This window comes from Mirounga angustirostris, unplaced genomic scaffold, assembly GCF_029215605.1.
Source record: "Mirounga angustirostris isolate CCGP_5_RB_7025 unplaced genomic scaffold, mMirAng1.0.hap1 SCAF_12, whole genome shotgun sequence".
NCBI lineage: Eukaryota > Metazoa > Chordata > Mammalia > Carnivora > Phocidae > Mirounga > Mirounga angustirostris.
Window position 1 is genome coordinate 15555857 of NW_026991720.1, and position 19924 is coordinate 15575780.

The following is a 19924-nucleotide window of genomic DNA, read 5'->3' on the forward strand; positions in this document are numbered from 1 at the left end:
AATGTGATCAAATATGATCTATATGGTATATAGATCAGTGCCACACACTAGATTTGGGGTGTATTTTGGTCTTTTAGAAGAAAGTGCCTCCCAAAATTTTAAAGAAAGAAAAACTTATATATGTACAAAAATATGGGTTGATATGATGAAGGGATGGAATATGACTGTAAAAATGGAAATTATAAAAAATTTTATAAAAGGAATTGATAAGAAGTTGTTTGAAAAAAGAAAGAAGAGGATTTAAAAAAAGAAAAAAGAAAAAGAGAAGAAAAAAAGGGAGAGGATGTGATCAGGCAGGGGAATAGAAAACACCATATACTAGAGATTTAGGGTATATTTTAATCTGTTAGAAGAAACTATCTCAAAATTTTAAAGAGAGAACAACTTATATATATAAGCTAAAAATATGGGTAACTACTATGAAGGGATAGAATATGACTCTAAAAATGAAAAATAAAAATGTATTTTTTTTTAAAAGGGATTGATAAGATGTTGGTTGAAAAAGGGAAAAAGAAAAATTCAAAAAGAAATAAAAAGACAAAAAAGACAGTTAAAAAAAATTAACTTTAAAAGACTAAAGAATCATGGTAAAAAAGCCGTGAATTCTATGTGCAGTAGTCCCCTAGCGCTGGAGTTCTGCCGTTCTCATTGGTCGGTAAACTTGGTCTTGGCCGGCTATTCTCGCTGATCTTCTGGGGAGGGGCCTGTTGCCGTGGTTTCCAAATGTCTTTGCCGGAGGCGGAATTGCCCCGCCCTTGCCCCTTCCCGGCTAAGTAATCTGCTCGGGTTTGCTCTCCGGGGCTTTTGTTCCCTGGGAGCTTTCCGTACAGCTTTGGAGGCGGAGAGTGAAAATGGCGGCCTCCCAATCTCTGCCCCGGAGGAGCCAAGAACTCGGGGCCCCGCTCCTCAGTGAGCCCCCAGAGAGAAGCCGTCAGTCACTCCCGTCTCCCCGGACTCCGGCCGCACTCCGTGCTCACCCGGCCTGTGACCGCGCGTTTCTCTCTCTGGCACCCGAGCCCGGGTGGAGTCTCCAAACCCAGCAGATCCCTGCGGTGCACTTCCGCGCGGCTCCTCCCGGGGGAGGAAGGTGAGTCTCCCCGGATCTGCTGCTTGTTGGGTCCCTGCTGGAGGAGCAGGGGCCTGACTGTTTTGCGGATCACGGTCTATGACGACCCCGAGTGAGAGCCCGCGCCTGGGCTCCGCCTCTGCAGCTGGCTTCCCTACTCCGATACCTGGGAGCTCTGCCGCACTCAGGCACCCCCGGTCTTTCTGTGTCCCCGAGGGTCCTGAGACCACAGTGTCCCAGAGGGTTCCACCCCCCGCTTAGCCACCAGAGTGACGTCCCTCGGCGGAGCAGGCTTCTAAAAGTTCCGATTTTGTGCCCCGCGGCTCTATCACTTGCCAGAAGCGGCCGACGGAGGCCCCTCCCCCGCCGTCTATCCTCCCGAGTATCGCCTCGGATTCACTTCTCCGCACGTCCTACCTTCCAGATAATGGTCGCTTTTCTGATGAGAGAGTTGTTGCTCTTCTTTTCTTCGATCTCCTGTTGAGTTTGTAGGTGTTCAGAATGGTTTGATCCCTATCCAGCTGAATTCCTGAGAGGAGACGAAATCCAGGTCTCCTACTCCTCTGCCATCTTGCTCCGCCCCCCTCAATGGTAATTTTTTCTGTTGATTATTAAGATTGCTGTGCAGTTTCAGCTTGCGTGGTCTTTTTTCTAAAGTCCCACGTGCAAAGGGAGGATTGCCTACAGTTGATATAATGTTTTTTATTGGTATAAATTTATGTGCACTTATCTTATTGAAACTAATTTAATATTATCAATGCTTCTCTACATTAAACTTCAACATTTTCTATTGTGCCTGGCTCATGGAAGTTGCTTAATTTTATATGTAGATAATTTCTTTTTCCTGAATACCTCATTTTATTTTTATATTTGTTTATATTTACTTCTGGATACAACATTTACTTTATGTATTGGTAAACTAAATGCTTTAAATTTTTCCAATTTTTACGCAATATTGTAAGCATTCTGCTCACCTGTATGTGTGTAAAATAGAAATAGTTTGACTCTGAATTTTTTTTCCTGCTTACTCTGAAAAAAAAATTAACTATCACCTTCAGATAATTGAAAACTCAAGATATTCAAAATTTGAAAAATACTATTATGCATGAAAAGATAATTTAGAATGATCTCTAGATATAAAGCTGTAAAAAAATCAATGACTTTTCTTTTTCTTTGTAATAGTATTCCAGTTAGAAATGGAAATTAAGAAAAAAATTTATAGTAACAACAAATTTATAGATTATTCAAGAATAAATTAACTAAGAAAGGCTAAACACTTGTCTGAGAAAAACTACACAGTTTTACTGAAGACATAAAATAAGAGCTGAACACAGAGACATACCATGATTCTGGATGGGAAGATTTCATATTATAAAACTGCCAATGCTTCTCATATATAAGTAATATATATATTTCATGCAATCCCAAACAGAATAATTACCAAGAAATTGATGAAAAAGAATAATAGTGAGGGAGGACCTAACATACTAAAATATATTATAAAGCAACAGTAATTGGTAGCTTTGCTAGAAAAATAAACAAATAGATCAGCGGAATAAAAAAGAACCCAGAAATAGACTCATGTACATATGGAAGTTAAGCATATGATAAATGAGGCATTTAAAATCAGGGAGGAAAGGATGGTTCCTTGAATAAATGGCATTGGGACAACTGGATTTCCATTAAAAAAAAAATGAAGTTAGGGCGCCTGGGTGGCTCAGATGGTTAAGCATCTGCCTTCAGCTCAGGTCATGATCCCGGGGTCCTGCGATTGAGTCCCACATCAGGCTCCTTGCTCAGCGGGGAGCCTGCTTCTCCCCCTCCTCCCCCGTTTTGCCATCTCTTTATCTCTCTCTCAAATAAATAAATAAAATCTTTATAAAAAATGAAGTTATAACTATACTGCATAGCAAATACAAAAGTATTTCCAGATGACATAAAGATCTAAATGCAAAAACAAAGAAAAAAGCCAACTAGGATGATTAAAAACTAGAGGTGATTTACATAATTTTAGGATAGGGTAAAAATGTCAGAATATCTAAAGGAAAATACTAATAGTTTTGACTATATAACATTTTATTTTATATATATTATTATATATAAGTTGTACTTTACATACAGGGGGTTGAGTTAATCATATGCTTCAGTTTATGGCACATTATTATTAGTGTGGGTGAGTCTCTTCTTTTTTTAATATACATACATTTGTATTTATCATCATTTATCCCTTTTTATCTTCTGACTCCCTCACATATATAAGCAACCATTCTAATTACATTCTAATATTTTAAATGCATGTTCTTTTGTTTGCATTGCTCTAAATGGGTAATGCTGTTTAGGATACATGTCCCTATGCAAACTATATCATGTTTTGGATCTCATTCTCTTTCTTTTTTTCCCTCACACTTAGTACTGTGTTTTAAAGATCCATGTTGCTATATTTACAATTAGCCTGTTGCTTTTTCTGGCTGCATAGTACTCCATGGCATGCATTTTACTCACCCTCTCCAGCCACGGGCCAGATTACTTCTAATACCCAACTAATAACAATGGGTGGAGCAAGATGGCAGAGGAGTAGGAGACTGGGATTTCGTCTGGTCCCAGGAATTCAGCTAGATAGGGATCAAACCATTCTGAACACCTACAAACTCAACAGGAGATTGAAGAAAAGAAGAGCAACAACTCTCTGAACAGAAAAGCGACCACTTTCTGGAAGGTAGGATGTGCAGAGAAGTGAATCAGAGGCGATATTCGGGAGGATAGATGGCAGGGGAGGGGCCTCCGTCGGCCGCTTCTGGCAAGTGATAGAGCAGCAGAGCACAAAATCGGAACTTTTAGAAGTTGGCTCCGCTGAGGGATGTCGCTCCAGTGGCTAAGCAGGGGATGGAACCCTCGTGGGACAGCGTGGTCTCAGGACCCTCGGGGTCACAGGAAGTCTGGGGGTGCCTGAGTGCGGCAGAGCTCCCAGGTATCAGAGCAGGGAAGCCGGCTGCAGAGATGGGCCGAGGCGCAGGCTCTCAGCTCGGGGTTGCCATAAACCATGATCCGCGGCATAGTCGGGCCACTGCTCCTCCAGCAGGGACCCAACAAGCAGCAGATCTGGGGAGACTCCCCTTCCTCCCCTGGGAGGAGCGGTGTGGGAGCGCACTGCAGGGATCTGCTGGATTTGGAGACTCCACACGGGGTCAGGTGCCAGAGACAGAAATGGTTGGTCACAGGCCAGGTGAGCACGGAGTGCGGCCGGAGACTGGGGAAACGAGAGTGACTGACTGCTTTTCTCTGGGGGCTCACTGAGGAGCAGGACCCTGAGTTCTCGGCTCCTCTGGGGCAGAGATTGGGAGGCCGCCATTTTCACTCTTAGCCTCCAAAGCTGAACCGAAAGCTTGCAGGGAACAAAAGCTCCCGAGAGCAAACCGGAGCAGATTACTTAGCCCAGACCGGACAAGGGCCGGGCAATTCCGCCTCTGGCAAAGACATTTGGGAACCATGGCAACAGGCCCCTCCCCCAGAAGATCATCGAGAACACCCAGCCAAGACCAAGTTTACCGATCAATGAGAATGGCAGAACTCCAGCACTAGGGGAATACTGCACATAGAACCCATGCCTTTTTTACCATGATTCTTTAGTCTTTCAAAGTTAATTTTTTTTAACTGTTTTTTTTTTAATTTTTCTTTTTCCCTTTTTCAACCAACATCTTATTAATCCCTTTTTTAAAAAACATTTTTATTTTTCATTTTCTATTTTATAGACATTTATTATTTATATTATAGAATATTTTCATATTCTATCTCTTCATAGTAGTTACCCTTACTTTTGGCATATATATATATAAGTTGTTCTCTCTTTAAAATTTTGAGATACAGTTTCTTCTAACAGATCCAAATATACCCTAAATCTCTAGTGTATGGTTTTGTTCTACTCTCCTGCCTGATCACATTCTCTCGTTTTTTTTTTTTCTTTTTTTTAATCCTCTTCTTTTTTTTTCAAACAACTTATCAATTCCTTTTATAAAATCTTTTATAATTTTCATCTTTACAGTCATATTCCATCCCTTCATTGTATTAGCCCTTATTTTTGTACATATATAAGTTTTTCTTTCTTTAAAATTTTGGAAGGCACTTTCTTCTAACAGACCAAAATACACCCGAAATCTAGTGTGTGGCACAGATCTATGCACAAGCCTGATCATATTTGATCATATTCTGTTTTTTCTGTTTTGTTTTGTTCTGTTTTTGTTTTTATCTTTTTCTTTTCATTTTTTTCTTTTTTTTTTCTTTTTCTTTCCCTTTCTTTCCTTTCCTTTCCCTGTTAGCATTTTGTTCTCTCATTCATCTATTCTCCTCTGGACAAAATGACAAGATGGGAAAAATCACCTCAACAGAAAGAACAAGAGGCAGTACTGACTGCCAGGGACCTACTCAATACGGACATTAGTATGATGTCGGAACTAGAGTTCAGAATGATGATTTTAAAGATACTAGCTGGGCTTGAAAAAAGCATGGAAGTTATTAGAGAAACCCTTTCTGGAGAAATAAAAGAACTAAAATCTAACCAAGTCAAAATCAAAAAGGCTATTGATGAGGTGCAATCAAAAATGGGGGCGCTAACTGCTAGGATAAATGAGGCAGAAGAGAGAATTAGTGATATAGAGGACCAAATGATGGAAAATAAAGAAGCTGAGAAAAAGAGAGAGAAATAACTACTGGATCACGAAGGCAGAATTCAAGAGATAAGTGATACCATAAGACAAAACATCATTAGAATAATTGGGATCCCAGAAGAAGAAGAAAGAGAGAGAAGGGCAGAAGGTATATTGGAGCAAATTATAGCAGAGAACTTCCCTCATTTGGGGAAAGAAACAGGCATCAAAATGCAGGAGGCACAGAGAACCCCTCTCAAAATCAATAAAAATAGGTCAACACCCTGACATCTAATAGTGAAACTTACGAGTCTCAGAGACAAAGAGAAAATCCTGAAAGCAGCTCGGGAGAAGAGATATGTAACCTACAATGGTAGAAACATTAGATTGACAACAAACCTATCCATGGAGACCTGGCAGGCCAGAAAGGACTGGCAGGATATATTCAGAGTAGGAAATGAGAAAAATATGCAGCCAAGAATACTCTATCCAGCTAGGCTGTCATTGAAAATAGAAGGAGAGATAAAAAGCTTCCAGGACAAACAAAAACTAAGGGAATTTGCAAACACGAAACCAGCCCTACAGGAAATCTTGAAAGGGGTCCTCTAAGCAAAGAGAGAGCCTAAAAGCAACATAGACCAGAAAGGAACACAGACAATATACAGTAACAGTCACCTTACAGGCAATACAATGGCACTAAATTCCTATCTTTCAATAGTTACCCTGAATGTAAATGGGCTAAATGCCCCAATCAAAAGACACAGGCTAACAGACTGGATTAAAAAACAAGACCCTTTGATATGCTGTCTGCAAGAGACTCATTTTAGACCTAAAGACACCCCCAGATTGAAAGTGAGGGGGTGGAAAACCATTTACCATGCTAATGGACACCAAAAGAAAGCTGGGGTGGCAATCCTTATATCAGACAAATTAGATTTTAAACCAAAGACTGTAATAAGAGATGAGGAAGGACACTATATCCTACTTAAAGGGTCTATCCAACAAGAAGATCTAACAATTGTAAATATCTATGCCCCTAACATGGGAGCAGCCAATTATATAAGCCAATTAATAACAAAAACAAAGAAACACATTGACAACAATACAATAATAGTGGGGGACTTTAACACCCCCCCTCACTGAAATGGACAGATCATCTAAGCAAAAGATCAACAAGGAAATAAAGACTTTAAAAGACACACTGGACCAAATGGACTTCACAGATATATTCAGAGCATTCCATCCCAAAGCAACAGAGTACACATTCTTCTCTAGTGCCCATGGAACATTCTCCAGAATAGATCACATCCTAGGTCACAAATCAGGTCTCAACCAGTACCAAAAGATTGGGATCACTCCCTGCATGTTTTCAGACCACAATGCTTTGAAACTAGAACTCAATCACAAGAGGAAAGTCAGAAAGAACTGAAATACATGGAGGCTAAAGAGCATCCTACTGAAGAATGAATGGGTCAACCAGAAAATTAAAGAACACTTAAAAAAATTCATGGAAACCAATGAAAATGAAAACACAACTGTTCAAAATCTTTGGGATACAGCAAAGGCAGTCCTGAGAGGAAAGTATATAGCAATACAAGCCTTTCTCAAGAAACAGGAAAGGTCTCAAATACACAACCTAACCCTACACCTAAGGGATATGGAGAAAGAACAGCAAATAAAGCCTACACCCAGCAGGAGAAGAGAAATAATAAAGATCAGAGCAGAAATCAATGAAATGGAAACCAAAAGAACAGTAGAACAGATCAACGAAACTAGGAGCTGGTTCTTTGAAAGAATTAACAAGATTGATAAACCCCTGGTCAGACTTATCAAAAAGAGAAGAGAAATGACCCAAATCAACAAAATCATGAATGGAAGAGGAGAGATCACAAGCAACACCGAGGAAATACAAACAATTATAAGAACATATTATGAGCAACTCTATGCCAGCAAATTAGATAACCTGGAAGAGATGGATGCATTCCTAGAGATGTATCAACTACCAAAACTGAACCAGGATGAAATAGAAAACCTGAACAGACCTATAACCACTAAGGAAATTGAAGCAGTCATCAAAAATCTCCCAACAAGCAAAAGCCCAGGGCCAGATGGTTTCCCAGGGGAATTCTACCAAACATTTCAAGAAGAATTAATACCTATTCTTCTGAAACTGTTCCAAAAAATAGAAATGGAAGGAAAACTTCCAAACTCATTTTATGAGTCCACCATTACCTTGATCCCAAAACCAGACGAAGACCCCACCAAAAAGGCGAATTACAGGCCAATATCATTGATGAACATGGATGCAAAAATTCTCACCAAAGTACTAGCCAAGAGGATCCAACAGTACATTAAGAGGATTATTCACCACGACCAAGTGGGATTTATCCCTGCGCTGCAAGGTTGGTTCAACATCCACAAATCAATCAATGTGATATAATACATTAACAAAAGAAAGAACAAGAATCATATGATCCTCTCAATAGATGCAGAAAAAGCATTTGACAAAGTATAGCATCCTTTCTTGATCAAAACTCTTCAGAGTATAGGGATAGAGGGTACATACCTCAATATCATAACAGCCATCTATGAAAAACCTACAGTGAATATCATTCTCAATGGGGAAAAACTGAGAGCTTTCCCCCTAAGGTCAGGAACGCGGCAGGGATGTCCACTATCACCACTGCTATTCAACATAGTATTAGAAGTCCTAGCCACAGCAATCAGACAACAAAAAGAAATCAAAGGCATCCAAATTGGCAAAGAAGAAGTCAAACTCTCACTGTTTGCAGATGATATGATACTTTATGTGGAAAACCCCAAAGACTCCACCCCAAAACTGCTAGAACTCATACAGGAATTCAGTAAAGTGGCAGGATAGAAAATCAATGCACAGAAGTCAGTGGCATTCCTATACACCAACAACAAGACAGAAGACAGAGAAATTAAGGAGTCGGTCTCATTTACAATTGCACCCAAAATCATAAGATACCCAGGAATAAATCTCACCAAAGAGGCAAAGGATCTGTACTCAGAAAACTATAAAATACTCATGCAAGAAATTGAGGAAGACACAAAGAAATGGAAAAATATTCCATGCTCATGGATTGGAAAAACAAATATTGTGAAGATGTCAATGCTACCCAGAGCAATCTACACATTCAATGCAATCCCTATCAAAATACCATCCACTTTTTTCAAAATGGAACAAATAATCCTAAAATTTGTATGGAACCAGAAAAGACCCCGAATAGCCAGAGGAATGTTGAAAAAGAAAAGCAAAGCTGGTGGCATCACAATTCCGGACTTCTAGCGCTATTACAAAGCTGTCATCATCAAGACAGTATGGTACTGGCACAAAAACAGACACACAGATCAATGGAACAGAATAGAGAGCCCAGAAATGGACCCTCAACTCTATGGTCAACTAATCTTTGACAAAGCAGGAAAGAATGTCCAATGGAAAAAAGACAGTCTCTTCAACCAATGGTGTTGGGAAAATTGGACAGCCACATGCAGAAGAATGAAACTGGACCATTTCCTTACACCATACACAAAAATAGACTCCAAATGGTTGAAAGACCTCAATGTGAGACAGGAGTCCATCCAAATCCTAAAGGAGAACACAGGCATCAACCTCTTTGACCTCAGCCGCAGCAACTTCTTCCTAGAAACATCGCCAAAGGCAAGGGAAGCAAGGGCAAAAATGAACTATTGGGACTTCATCAAGATAAAAAGCTTTTGCACAGCAAAAGAAACAGTCAACAAAACCAAAAGACAACTGATAGAATGGGAGAAGATATTCGCAAATGACGTATCAGATAAAGGGCTAGTATCCAAAATTTATAAAGAACTTCTTAAACTCAACACCCAAAGAACAAATGATCCAATCAAGAAATGGGCAGAAGACATGAACAGACATTTTTCCAAAGATGACATCCAAATGGCCAACAGACACATGAAAAAGTGCTCAATATCGCTCGTCATCAGGGAAATCCAAATCAAAACCTCAATGAGATACCACCTCACACCAGTCAGAATGGCTAAAATGAACAAGTCAGGAAATGACAGATGTTGGCGGGGATGCGGAGAAAGGGGAACCTTCCTCCACTGTTGGTGGGAATGCCAGCTGGTGCAGCCACTCTGGAAAACAGTATGGAGGTTCTTCAAAAAGTTGAAAATAGAGCTACCATATGATCCAGCAATTGCACTACTGGGTATTTACCCCAAAGATACACATGTAGGGATCCAAAGGGGTACGTGCACCCCGATGTTTATAGCAGCAATGTCCACAATAGCCAAACTGTGGAAAGAGCCAAGATGTCCATTGACAGATGACTGGATAAAGAAGATGTTGTATATATATACAATGGAATATTATGCAGCCATCAAAAGGAATGAGATCTTGCCATTTGCAACGACGTGGATGGAACTGGAGGGTGTTATGCTGAGCAAAATAAGTCAATCAGAGAAAGACATGTATCATATGACCTCACTGATATGAGGAATTCTTAATCTCAGGAAACAAACTGAGGGTTGCTGGAGTGGTGGAGGGTGGGAGGGATGGGGCGGCTGGGTGATAGACATTGGGGAGGGTATGTGCTATGGTGAGTGCTGTGAATTGTGTAAGACTGTTGAATCACAGATCTGTACCTCTGAAACAAATAATACAATATATGTTAAAAAAAAAAAAGAAGAAGAAGATAGCAGGAGGGGAAGAATGAAGGGGGGGAAATCAGAGGGGGAGATGAACCATGAGAGACGATGGACTCTGAAGAACAAACTGAGGATTCTAGAGGTGATGGGGGTGGGAGGATGGGTTAGCCTGGTGATGGGTATTGAGGAGGGCACGTTCTGCATGGAGCACTGGGTGTTATACAGAAACAATGAATCATGGAACACTACATCAAAAACTAATGATGTAATGTATGGTGATTAACATAACAATAAAATTTTTTTAAAAAATGTCACTGCAAAAAAAAAAAAACCCAACTAATAACAAACAGTGCTTCCACAAATATCCTTGTGGATGCAACCTTATGGACATGGGTGGGAATTTCTTTTGTATAAATACTCAGATGTGGAATAGATGGATCATAGGGTACGCACAGACTTAATTTGGTTAAGTGCCAGATCGCTCTCTGTCAACGTCTAGTGCGTTGGGGTCCCTGGGTAAGGGTCTACGAAATCACCAGGACACAGGGGATGCAGAGCAAAGGCAGCACTTGCAACTGCATACTGCCGTTTATTACTCACATAGCTATATACTTGCAGTGATCAGATAAACATAACAATGTATACTTAAAGTATCAAGCCAACATCCGTGAAGTGAAATATACACGAAATTCAATAAGAACAAAATACATCCTGTTTATGCTTGCAGAATAAAGAATTCTCTTAGCCATCCTTCCTTTGGAGACAACATGTTCTTTGTCTTTAGAAAGAACACTTCTGATTAGAAAGACACACTTTAAGCGAGGCAAGAGCCACTTCCTGCTGATCCAGGCATTTAGGACTTGCAACATGAGATAAGGGGAAGAGAACATTTTCTCCTCCTGGCCTAGGCCTGCCTGGCCGACCTTAACCTCACTGCAGTCCTCAAATGACCCTGGCCTGCAAGCGGCCTACAAGCCTACACCATCTCAGCTCTCCAGAATGACTGTGCTGGTAGAATACACTTGAATCAGCAGTTCATGAAGACCAATGTTCCCCAATTTTTCTAATTTAACAGGTATAAAGTGAACTCATTGTTTTGTTTTCTAATTTATATTTAAAGTGAGTCTCCTGCAGATAGCATATAGTTGGGTCTTACATTTTTCTTTAGTTGACAATCTCTGCCTTTTAATTTGAATTCTCAAATTATATTAGATGTAATTCTGAATATTGACCAGGTTTGTGTCTCCCATCTTGTTATAAGCTTTCTAATTGTTCCATATGTTCTTTGATCCCTTTTTCTTCTTTTTCTGCCTTCTTTTGGATTACCTGAATATTTTTATAATTCCATTTTTCTCCACTATTAACTTATTAGCTCTTTTTTTTAAATGGTTGCTCTAGAGTCTCCCTGATGTATGTTTAACTCAAGGCAGGCTATTGTCAAATAACGTCATATTCCAAATATTATTATGAAATCCTTCCATTTTTCCATCAGGTAGCTCTTTGGCAGCTAGTCTATGGGTCAGTCTGGGTATTTTGTCCTTGAGCAGGCCAACTATTGGTATCTAGTAACTTCATTGGTTTATGGATTCTCCAGAAGAATTTGGGAGTTTACATACAACAGCTGTTTCTGTGTAATGTCTGCTTGGGTCATTCTGTTAGCTCTACTCTTAGTTAGGTCAGGGAGGTACCACTTTGCTCAGAAGAATTTCTCAACTCCCACGTTTGGTCAAGTAAGCTCCAAATGGAGCAGGTTTGGCCAGAAGGGGTTAGTCTCTTCTTGACACATTCTTATGGATGTCAGTTTGGGATAATGGAATGGCTGTGGAGTAACATCCTTGGCCATCAGGCAGTGGGGAAGGACACAAAAGTATGAGGACAACCATAAATATTAAGGGAAAGTCAGGAACCTAAGGTTTGGCAAGAAAAGTAGCTTTCCTAAGTTTAAATAAGCCATTTTCTGTGTGCCTTATTGGAATAGTTTTTATTTGGTTCATCATCAGAACTAACTTATGGATCAGCATTTGAAACTTCTCATCAGAGTAGAATTTTTGTAGAAATCAGTAAAATCTAATGTCTTAGATCCTTTTGGTAAGTTTTAATGTTAGGCTTTGTCTTAAATACTCAGGAAGGCTGAAAATAAATTCAACGATTGGAAATTTATAGTAGTGCCCGTGCTAAAAAGGGAAGGAAGGAAGGAAAAAAAGGAGTTGAGATAACAAATAAAACATAAGCTCAAATGTGAATCTTGTATTCTGATTATGAATCTTGATTTGAAGGCCTTGGCAGGATGCTGTCATCTTGATTAACATATTCTTGAATTACAAAATTCACAGGAAGCTGTCTCCTTTGCTAGTGGTCTTTTTCTGGGGCCTTTTAGTTGGCCTTGGGGTCGCATCTCTAGCCAGTTTGTATGGCCAGGTTGTAGAATCTTAAGGTCTTCTCTCTCCTTCTCCTCTCTGTGGTATATATAACATGAAATTTATCATTTTAACCATTTTTATGTGTACTTTTCAGTGGCATTAAGTATAGTCACATTGTTGGGCAACCATCTCTACCATCTGTCTCCAAAACTTTTTCATCTTTCCATACTGAAACTCCATACCCATTAAATGCTAACTCCCCATCCTCTCATTCCTCCCCAGTGCCTTGCAACCACCATTCTACTTTCTGCTTCTGTGAATTTGACTACACTAGGAACCTCCTATAAATGGAATCATATAGTATTTGTCTTTTGTGACTAGCTTATTTCACTTAGCAGAATGTCCTCAAGGTTCATCCAAGCTGTAGTACTTCTAGACTAGCTAGTCTGTAGAGGTGTATTGCTGGTGTCCCTTTTGGATATGTGGCTGGCACCTGCTGTATATAATGAACTACATAAATAAGTTAAATAATAATACTCAATGAGATCAAGATATCTCAAGGTGCCTTTTTCTTCTTAGAGCTTTAGGAATGATGTGGGCTTTTCAGTTTAACGAGTCCTTTGCATACATTAAAAAAAATTATCTATAAAGTAAGTTTTCATCATTATTGATATATTAAAGATATTTCTGGGCAGGAAAACAAAATCCATTAAGTTTTTGTATCAGCATGTAAGTCTTTTGGTAAGAGACTACTTCAATTCAACCAGAATATTTATTGATAAATAATGATTAAAAGATATATCAAAGCTTGAAATAATAAAATGAAATTTGTGAATGTTCAAGTGATTCTTTAGGTAGGTTTCAGTTCTTGCTTACAGCTTCAGTTTTTTAGGGGTTTATAAAAATTATGAATAAGGCAAGATTCTGACAGTAATTAAGGTTTTTTTTTTTTCTTACAGAATCTAGAGTAAGTAACTGCCTTTCTGTTGACTATAAAGCTTTAGTTCCTGTTTGGTACAAACCAGTAGGAGATAAATAATGCATTTTCTTCATCGGTTTTAAGCTTAAAAATGAGATTTTTTGGCGATGGTGAATTATCTTCAATAATTTTATTTGATTTCACAGAGAAATTGGGAAAATCCTTTATTTTCATAGCATGGCAACTTCATATACAACTTTGAAGGCACAATATCTACTATTAAGTATAGATGTTAATTCTTTTTTTTTTTTTAAAGATTTTATTTATTTATTTGAGAGAGAGAATGAGAGACAGAGAGCACGAGAGGGAAGAGGGTCAGAGGGAGAAGCAGACCCCCTGCCGAGCAGGGAGCCCGATGTGGGACTCGATCCCGGGACTCCAGGATCATGACCGGAGCCGAAGGCAGTCGCTCAACCAACTGAGCCACCCAGGCGCCCCTAGATGTTAATTCTTAAGACTCTGATTATGTGGCATGCATGAGTATCAGATAACTGTATCTGAACAGAAGTGTTTATGAATAGTGAAAGAGGTTTAGCATCGTTACAAATTGTCAGAGGTTGGGAGTTGCGGTAATATCTGTTAAGGAAGGGAAAGATCTATTTAGGATCTGACTTCCAAGAGAGGGTTTTTGAAATCTTCATTTAGAGCAACCAACTTCTGTATCCTTCTGAGAGAGAGAAGATTAAAAGGCAGAGAAGTGAGACCTATCTAGTTATGTTTGTCCATGAGTACTAATTATCTGTCATCTTACCAAATTTATCTCGGCAAAAATAGACCTCATTATCATTTAAAGGCATTTTCATCCTTTAATCTGCTAATTGATGACCATTCTATAGTTTTTGTAAAAAAAGAAGGGGAAATTAAAATGATGTTTAGTGACCAATGTGTTACACTTTATCTTAGGTTACAAAACACAAAATTCGGAATTTTAAAGATTTTATTGGCTTTATTCAACTATTCTTGAGTCAGGCAGCATCCAATCTAGCAGAGAGCCAAGTAGCTCCACAAGATGAAAAAACTTTTATAGGCAGAAGGGAACAGGAACAGGAAAGTTGTACTAGGCAAAAAAGTGGATTGGTTGGGGATGGCAGGGGTGTGTGAGGCCGATTACCTAACTGGTGCTGATCAGATGATTTTTTTTTTTTTTAGATTTTATTTATTTATTTGCTAGAGAGAGCATAGGCAAGAGAGATTGAGCGAGAGTACAAGCAGGGGGAGCTGCAGGCAGAGGGAGAGGCAGGCTCCCTGCTGAGCAAGGAGCCCTATGCAGGACTCCGTCCCAGGACCCTGGGATCATGACCTGAGCTGAAGGCAGCCGCTTAACTGACTGAGCCACCCAGGTGTCCCTGATCAGATGATTCTTGATTGACCAGTTTAAGATTTCATTTCTGAGAGAACTAAAACTATAATTAAGTTCTGTTTTAGTGAGGTGAGTCTTGGCATCAGAGACTCCATTTTGGGCCGGTTGTCTTTGTTTTAACACTTACTTGGAAAATTTCTGGGTATTCAAAGATAATTCAAGAATTAACTCAATTTAATATTAGTTTAAGGTTTTACAAGTAAGCACTTGGGTATTACAATTTATGCTGACATATTAAGTCTGTATGATTTATAGCATTGTAAGGATCCTTATAAAGAATTATCCATTATAGTTTAATCTAGTTTGACACACAATTTTAATATTTTATAATCTTATATGAATTAGCTTATTTGACCATTAAAATCAGTAGAGGAAATTTAGAAAGCTCAAATTAATTATCCTTTTTATTAGAAAATAAATCCAAGAAAATATACTAAATTAATTTTGTACTAGTAAAATCAGAAAAAAGATAGGTATTTCTGAGCCAAAAGTATTAAACCAGTCTAATTTATCCAAGGAATCATCTTGATTATTATATAAAGCTTTTCCTTATATAACTATGTGTCAGATATTAAAATTTTTAAGTTGCTTAAAAATAATTTTTGCTTTTGACATGTTTCCAAGTAACCAACTAGTTAACTGTTGAACTCATAGTTAGACTTTTTAAAAAACTTTTCCTGTTACTGCTTTATCAAAATATTTGTTTCTTAGACTCAGTTCATTTAAAGCATAAAAAAGAAAAAAAAAATCCCTGGAAATCTTTGAGTTTCTCTTGAGGTTTATATAAATATTTCATATATTAATATTGTTTCTATTGGATAACTAGAATAAGAACTTGCTCCATTAAATTTTAATAAATCTTATAATTTGATTTATTTTTCCTAGAGGTAGTTAAGATATGTATTTGCCTGAAAAATTGCATTTATAAAATGGGAAATTTTATCAACTCTTGTGCAAGTTGCGATGGTGATAAAGCAGCAGAATAGAAACAGAGATGTTGGTATTTATAAGAATATTGATCCATTGAAGAAACAAAGACATGTGATTATATATCATCAGGACCCTCAGGGAAAAATTATTCTTGAAATGTAAGTAATTTTATGAGTTTCTTCTGAATATAGCAGCATAATCTGTCCTTTTTTCAGTCTTTATGGCCCTTACAATAACAATCTCCTTTCTTTAGTGTTTTGTGTAGGACAACACCAAAACAAAAGGGTCCAGGTAATTGCAGCAGGAATAATGGTCCTTATGCTTCTGCTAAGCCACTCTTTAGCCTGTAGCTGTACCTTGATGAGATGAGACAGCCTCATGCCTCATTAGAACCTGGGAGGAGATAAGACACTGCCTCATTTCAGCCTCCTTGGTAGATAGGGAAGTGAGTGACAAATGGCCTTATAGCAGTTCCTCACAAGCCTCCTACGTACTCACGTTTTAGGAGGATCTCGGATGTTCAGCCGAGACTTGGATCAGCTGCGGATCAAGCTTTGTCTCTGTGGCCTATGTGGATACATGCAAGGTCAATGGGTATCAGCACTCAGCTGTTCTTTTACCTTACATAGTAAAAAAACTGTCTTCGGGGACTTCTTCTGAGGGATATATGAAGTATTCCAAAGGGATCTACTACCAGGTTAGAATGCAGTTTCCTGTTAAAAGAGTCTGGGAATAGAGGTGGAAAGTGATGGTGCTAATATACTTAGATACAACTGTGACACCTATGCATAAGGGCAGACCTCTTCATTCCACAAACTTCTGAAGAATGCTCCTGGAATTCTGGATGTCATCTGTGCATTTGGAGTCTCTATTCCTTTGGTTCTGCCTTGTAGACTCTCAAGCACCCAAGGCCATTGTAGGCAAAACCCTGTTGCTGTCTTCCTTGCAGTTGGCTGGTAGAATCTATGTGCTGTTCTTGTTTCTTAGCCTTCTATAGTTGGTCCTGGTGTTTAAATTTCCTTTCAGAGCTCCTTGCCCAGATGGTCCAGAGTTGGCAAGAGATGTGGTTTATGGTTTCGATGATGACATTCACATATTTGGCTTCTTTGTCTCTCACAGGGAGATGTTAGAAGATAATATGAGTTTATACATGACATAGTCATATATGGGAAGAAAAATCTCTTCCTCTACCCACCTTAGATTCTCTGGCCAGGGCATGCAAACTGGACAAAGGACAGAATAACAAGAAAAAAATGAACAGAAGTTTATTCATGTGTATTGTGCAAGTAACACATGGGAGTACCCAGAGATAAGCAACGCAAAGGCTTGGTTAGAATTGGGGCTTATATTGCTTCTTTGCAAAGGAACAATACATTTTTAGAGAAGTGACATGACAAAGGGAAAGAATCTTGAGTCTCTGGGGGGCAGCAAATTGTGGAATGGCAAATATATGGGAGACTAATGGAAGGTAAAGGCTAGTTAGTAAGTGTTATGTGGATTCCTCTGGTGCCATCTCCAGGCTGATAAGGGTCTAAAGTTGTCTCTAGTGATTAACTCTGGGTTTTTTTTGGTAGAGAGGGGGGGACACATTCCTAAATTGATGTCTCCCTTTAGGGAGCGGGAGGGCAGAGAGTTTTCCTCGTATCTGTTTCTTCTCAGTTGCCTTCAGCTCAAAATAATTCTTAGTCAAAGTGGCATCCTTTGGAGTAACAAATTTGGTGTCCTAGAGTCATAATACACTGGTCCTTACAGAGCCATGGAACCCCTTTAATCTTGATATGTCCTATTTCCTCCTTCTATTGTCAACTTCTCCTCCCCTGCCCCACTCCATAGTTTTATCCTGAAGTAAATGCCGGAATTGGCTTTGTGCTTTTCTTTCTTTCTTTCTTTTTAATCCTATCTATTGTGTGGTTCTTTGAAGTTACCCCAGGCTGTGATCCGGTTTCTCTCTCTGGTCTCAATATTGTGTTACTATCTGCCCTTTCCTGGAATAGTATTCACTTTGATTAGAAAGAAGGGGGTTTTAGCGTGAAGAACAAACATAGCTATTGTCTGCCCCTCAGAACCATGTGTTTGGAGGGAACGGCTCTAATGGAATGTGAGGTCTTTGGAACCTCCAGATTGTTGTTTTGTTCTGTTTTGTTTTATTGACTCTAAGTTTGAAGCATATCTGAAATTGCTGTTATTTTTTGCAGCAGTTGCTTTGTGCAAGTACTTTGGGCTACAGTTTTCTGTTCTTACTTCTTTGTCAATCCAAATTACTTTTGCTTTCTCTCCTTAAGGATTTTTCCTTTACTGATGGTACTGTGTCTTTATTCTAGGGATGCTGTGGATTTGGCCTATCTAACTGGCTCTCTGCTTAGTTATTTCAATAAATTTGGGGCAGGAAGGAAATTAGATTACTGGTTTAATCTAATCTTTCAGCTTGCTTCTATTTCTTAATAGCAGTCTGTTATTTATCAGAACAAATTTCTCTTGACTCATGCTGTGGAAATAATTTAAAATTTCTGTTTCCTGCATTAACTCATTTTCATTGGGTTTCATTTCCCCCATGTGCCCTAAACTAAAATACTAAAAGCATGAAATCTGTTACCAGTTTAACAATCTGAGGGAAGATAAAATGCAAAAGAAAAAGTATGGATGAACTGTAAAGATGGGTGGTTTACTTTAAGTGCTATAAAAAATGAGCCTACATGGATTAGTTTTAATTCATGTACAATGAGCTGAAATTATGGCATTAGGAATAAGTACATCGTAACATCTAGCAAGAAAGACTCTTGTATTAGCGGGGTTCCTCAACCTTGGCACTACTGACATTTTAGCTCAAGTAATTCTTTGTTGTGGGGTTGTCCTACCCATCGTAGGATTTTTAGCAGCATCCTTAGCCTCCACCTACTAAATAGTTATCACCTCCATTCACCTCCTACTAGTTGTGAGAACTATAAATGTCTCCAGACATTTAGCAAGTGTAAATATATTTGTTCATTTAGTCAACAAAGGTTTTTGTGTGCCACTCTTTGGGCTCCATCCTAGGCTCCCTAGGGGGAGGATGCGATGAAACTGCCTCCAGTTATGAACCTCTGTGTTAAAAGAAAGAACTACTATTCAAAATACATTTTCTAATACTAGATGATAAAAATGTGTAACACAGAATTATATGTCCATTATATCCAACTCAGTACATTAAAATAGAATGTATCTTGTCACAATCCCATGAAATATTTAAAACATTGATTGATGATAACTGAGCTCAGCACGATTAAAAGTGGAATATAAAAGCTAGGGGAAGAAAGCTCTAACACTAGAAATTAAAATAAGACAGGAACTCTTATAAACCAGGATAAATCAAAGAAGAAAGCAAAACCAAAATTCAGAACGTCTAGAAAAATAGCAAAATTGATTTATCAAATTTTAACTAAGGCAGTTGCTCAGAGTAAAATTCATTATATTTAATGTTTATATTACTAACCAAGATAAACTAAAAAAAAAAATCAATGAAATAGGTATTCAACTTAAGAAGTTAGAAGTGTATGGACAAGGTAAGAAAAATAGACAAGAGATCAGTAAAAAAAAAAATAAGAGATTAATGAATTAAGAAACTGAAAAACAGCAGAACTAATTAATGAATTTTCTTTTCCTTTGGGAGATTTGCTCTAAGTGAAATCCAGAAGAAAGCAGAAATAACTTGATAGACTACTAATTAGGTAATAGGAAAAGTAAAAAAAGATAGACATACAAAATAAGAATGGAAAGGGGGAAGTAAGCACAGGTTTTGGAAAGTTAAAGGGATTGGAAGAGTCCAAGAGTGTAAAGGCAGAGAGTTCAGGGACTTTTGTTTACTGATGTATCCCAACTGCCTAGGATGGAGCCCAAAGAGTGGCACACAAAAACCTTTGTTGACTAAATGAACAAATATATTTACACTTGCTAAAT